The sequence below is a fragment of the Corvus kubaryi genome, unplaced genomic scaffold (genome assembly GCF_017639235.1).
Source record: "Corvus kubaryi isolate FWS band 111438036 unplaced genomic scaffold, C.kubaryi_AGA036_p1.0 37397, whole genome shotgun sequence".
NCBI lineage: Eukaryota > Metazoa > Chordata > Aves > Passeriformes > Corvidae > Corvus > Corvus kubaryi.
In genome coordinates, this window is record NW_024581136.1 from 9,792,969 (window position 1) to 9,798,348 (window position 5,380).

Here is a 5,380-nt window from a genome sequence, read left to right on the forward strand (position 1 = left end):
ATTCAAGCACCTGGCTCTTAGGAGGGCTGAGCTGTCAGCAGGAAGCTCTTTCCTGCCTCTGCCCTGTAAAGTTTTTTAACCTTGCGTAAATTCCGACTGCATGTAATTACCTTTTCTAATCAAGTCAAAAAGGGACTAGAGCTTAAGGAGCTCCATTCAGCTGCTAATTTTCATATATTATCTACTTACATGAAATTCTCAAGCTTTTATAATGGTAGAATAACCTGACTTCAGACAGCTTCCTCCCTGTCTCCATCTGGTTGAGGAGGTGACAAAGTTATTTACTATACTGAGTAACTAGAAGCCTGGGGGGGGTCTCAGAGGGTCTGAGAGCTAGCCCTGAAAACACAAAGCCTTTTGCTGCAAGGACTGAGAATGACTTCCACCTTCCATAGATTTTGGTGAGCTCAGGGTGCTCAGTATCTCACAGAAAACTAAAATTGGGAGTTGAGCTGTGTCAGATCTAACTACTGTTAAAATCAACATCAAGACTCTTGTTGGTGTAAATGGGTGCATATGGATGCTTATGAAGAATAGTAGCAGAAGAAGTGCTCAGAAGGAACTTCGTCTGTGTCAATAACAGGATGGTTCCCCCACCCATGGTTATCTTCCATAGTAATTTTTGACTTAGTAGCAAGTAATTGCAAAACTTCTCCCTTGTTTTGGTACTTTTGGGACATTAGTGCTTTTTCCTTTATTAATATAATATTTTCTGATTAATCTCAACAACATTTAATCAATAATTTTATGTAATTAAGTCTGTGCTAGCTCAAAGGTTCTGTATTACTTTGATCTTTATTTCACACATCAGCTCCTAATGCACTTACTCTGCTTCTAGCAACTACTTGGGTGATGCAAGGAGGTGACATCAGCTGATGATGTAGTAATCATTTGTGTTTTGTTCATCATCAGGGTGATGGATTACAGCTTCTAGAATGTTTTTTTGTATTTTTCTCTATCTATATTTTTTAAAAATTCTGGTCTCTGTTTACTCCTCTTTCCCCCCACTGTGTTCTTCGCTTTCTCAGTAGTGTTAGAGGTCCTTCCTGCTGCTGCTGCTGTGTCATGGCCTACTTTCTTGGAACCTGCTGCTCTGGCTTGTGCTTATCTGAGCCCAGCTCATGGCACGTGAGCATCTTCTGAGCATGGTGTGGTACAGAGCTGTTTTCTTTTTCTGTCTTTAAGGAATCTGTTCTGCTGGCTAATGATGGCAGCTAGCTAACAATGCCCATTGGTGGTTTTGGGTATATGCTTCAGAGTTCAAAAAAGGACTTTCATAAGCACTTGGCTGGGTCTTGCTCCCCATTGCAGCTGGCTTTGAGGTTAGAGCCACACTGAACATCAAGGTTAGTAGCTAATTCTCCCCCTTGGCCAGAACTCAGCTTTGATTGAGTTGTTAATTGTCTGTAAGAAACATTGTCTTTAAACTTTGTGTGAGACAAAGTTTATTCTGTCGCCTGCAGTGAGAGCAGCTCTGTTTCTGGCTGGGAACTCTTATCTGGGTGCTGAAGTTGGCTTCTGGGCACTTTGGGAACAGGCTGAGACATGATCATCTCAATTTGCACTCTCTCTTGAAATGAAAGTGAAGCTGGCTTGTGGCTGGTTTTCTGCAGAGCTTGGCATAGAAGCCAGTAGGTCCCCTGGCCCTTGAGATTGTACTTCTTTGCCACGGTTTTTTTCCATTTTGGATGGTCATCACCAAAAACTGGCACTGGGCAGATGATATCCCACCACGGGCAATCTGCTCCCTCCTGGCACTTCCAGCCTCATGCAAAAGTGCCCCATGTAGGCATGGCAGCGTCTGTGGCTATGTGCACAACCTTGCAGGCTGGCTGGTGTCTCTGCCCTCCTGAATGGAGGCTCCCTCTTAGAGAAGGAGGCTCTGTGCCAGGGTAGCAGATGGGCAGGAGCAGCAGCAGCTGGGAGGCCATGTATGATCATCATGTGGGCTTATGATCTGTAGCAATGCCAAAAAGACCACTTGGCTTTATCCTGTCTGTGCTCGGGGCTGTTTCTACGGCAGCAGCTTATGGAAAGGTACAGGGGCAGGTAGTAGGCCCTGCCCAGCATCCATCATCAAGGTGGGAAGCAGCAGGTTCCTCAAGGGCTGAAGGCCCAGGAAACATTTCTATTTCTCTCTGGAGCACCCTGTAAGAGCAGCCAAGCTGAGTCCTTGCTGTTCCCTCTCACCTGTACAGGCTGAGCTCTTGGTCAAGTAGAACCTCGCCTCTACCAGTAGGACCTTACACACTGTCCTGCCACCCTTGGGACAAGGGGGTAGCTCTCTGCTGTTCAGAGTGAGTCAGTCTGGTGGAGCTGGGCAGTTCTTCAGCAGCACAGGCTGAGCAAGAGCCCTGCTGATCAAACAAAAATGCAGGTGGCCATGAAGAAGCCCTGTGTTTGCAGCCCTGCAGAAACCACTCAAGACTAACATCAAGAGGGAATAACTCTGCCTTTTGCAAACAGCCATCTCCTTGCCATGACAGGGGCCAAGGATATGCTGAGGCATCTTGGGAGAGGAGGGTCTGCACAGAGTGGTTTGTGGTTGGATTGAGCCACCTTCTTATTTGTACCATGATTCCAGCTTACTCCCAAAGCTTGAACATGTGAAGGAAGCAACCCCAGTGACCCTGTGGACTTGATACAGCAGAGTGGTGCTTCAAACTTTCTTCTTCCATCTCGGCTAAAGTGTGTGAGCAGGAAGGATTGCAGGCTCAGAACATCTGCACCTCCTGAGTGCTGCAATGCTTTCTCTTGCTGTGGTTTGGGGAAGAACTTGATGCACTACTGAGATGCCATTAGTGTGTGTGGTGTTATTTGATGTTTGATACTTGCAAAGCCAGAGTAGGCTCAGACTTTCCTGAGGGACTAAAGGAGAAAGAGTGATCTAACTTGAGCTGGTCCAGCTCACTTGATACTTTAATGCAGGATGTACTTTAATGTAGAATAGAGCACAGGCAATATTATATTTCTTTCTACTGATAAGTAATTTGAAAGATGACCAGTAAATGGCAAGGGAGGGAAAATATTCACTGGATTTGTTCCTTTGAATTTGCTTCTTTGCATTGAGGAGAGAAGCCTTGAAGGGAGCAAAGGGAGGGACTTCTCTCTTCAAGCTGGCTTTTTAAGAACATGAATCTTAGGGCCTTGTGATGGTTTCATGATTTGGAAGAGAAATTGTGATATCCCAGATGTGACCCAGGAAGCTTTGATAAACTGTGATTGAAAATTGAATGTGTGGATTAGTGGGTTTAGATGTTTTGCTTGAACTATGTTTCTACCCTCTGTTACCTCAAAGGAAGAAATGCTTCACATCTCAAAAGCAAAACAAAAAAATAACAGGAATGTAATTTTGCCTTGCTCTCCAAGAGTGAGACCTCTGAACAGCTAATTCATGTCCCCCTCCATTGACAGGACTGCCACAAAAACCCCAAATCTCAATTTATCTTTGCCAGTGGGGAGCCTATTATGGCTGATCCTGTCAAAACACTGGAAAAATACACTTCCTGTATTTGGGAAACTTGGTCTTCATGTATTCTCATGGCAGTGGGGCTGAGCCTGCTGCCTTCAGTTTGGAACTGTTACCCAGCTTTTTCTGTGAAGCTGAGTTATTGATGGCTGTTAGCTTTCCAGGGAGTGCACAGCTTTGAAATGAGGCTCCTAGTTCTTTGGTGCAGTGGCTGCTATTATAAATGATGCCTTAGATGGTGTTCTTGGTAAACAGCCTTGCTGTACCTTAAAAGTTAGGGTGTTTCTTTGCCTTCTCTTCTTTCTGTTGAAAGTTGTTCTTGAACTTGGATGCCAGGAACTTCAATGTTCTCTGAGATTCTGCCTGATTTTAATCTGTGGGAGTTGATAACTTGAGTCCAAGAGTTATAAAAAAACTCTGAGGAGTTGTGGAGCACTCTTTTGTATATTCTGATTGTGTTTTGGAACATTAGTGAGGACTAATAGACCTTGAATGAGTCATTGTTTCATCGCTTTTCAGAAAAAGCCCATAGATTGCCCCTGGAAGTGTAGTCTAGTCAGTCTGGCATTGATGGTGGATAAAGACATAGCAAAAGGGAAATAGGATCCCACATCAGTCAAAGAAAGAATTGATAATTTGACTAGAAGGTCAAAGTAAATGTCTTGTCTGTTGCCTCTTCAGTCTCTAAGTCTGCTTCATCAGTTCTCTAAGCACAGTTTGACTCACAGCTTGCCTGCTGTACCTGACTATTCAGTCCTGAAATTAAAAAAGCCCTAATGTCATTCTTCACAATAGTGTAGGACCTAATAAATGGGTAGGAGCCAGTTAAAATTTGAATTTTACATGCTGGGTCTTCATCCTGGGCTGTTTCTAGTTGATTGTTTTTGCACTAATAGGCCATCTCTAAAAGTTAAAGTTCCCTGCTACCTTGTGGGGGATGGCAGCTGAGATTTGAGCAGATGTTGCTCTGAACTGTTGGGGCTGTGTTCTAAGGTGGAGTAATGTGTGCAATGTTCACCTCCATAACCAAATTCAGGGTTTGGCTTTGGGATGAGGATGCCCATAGGTAGTGTCTGCAGGATGGTTTGCAGTAGTCCAGAATGAAGTGCATGAGAGACCATGTAACTACACTGAGTGTTTTGCCAGCCCTAGGTAAGAAGGATGATATGAACATCATGTTGTATAAAGGAGAGCAGTGAGAAAGGAGTTACTGTTAAATACAGAAGTTCCTGTGTTTAGAAACTTACGTGGTGCCGCAGCCATCTATCCTCTATTTGTACAGCTCCCAGCACAATGGATACCTTGAGCTGCCTTTTCAGTAGCACAAATTGTAAAAATAAACACAGAACTGGGTTTACCATCCCCATTGCACCAAAGTTAAAAATCTGAAAAAAATTTGAGGTAATTCCAGTGTGGAGAAACTTTCTTACAGGGATAAACTCTTTGTTCTCCAAAAAAAGTGACTTGATCCTGGTATGAATGTTTTATCAACTTCTTATTAACAGAGGACTGCTTATTTTATTAATGAGTTAGAGGATGAGTGAAATCCAGTGGCTGGATGTGAAGGCGGAAAAGCATAAACTAGCCATGAGGTGGATGTTTTATGAATCAGCATAATTAATCTTGAAACAACACATCCAGGGAAGGCCTGAACCTGAGACTGGGCATCTCCTGAGAGATCCTCTCCGAGTCTGCAGGTGTGCGGGCTCAGCCTGGCGCGCAGGATCCAGGGAGGCTGGGGACGAGCGGAGTGATCTCCCCGACCCGCCCGGCGTGTGGGGAGTCGTGGTCCGGGGGTTTGCGGGGCACCCGCGGCACCGGCCGCGCTCCTGCAGCAGCGGGGCCGTGCGGCGCACGGCTGCGGGGTCCCGGCCCGGGGCGGGGGGCTCCCGCCGGCGCTGTCCGGCCCCC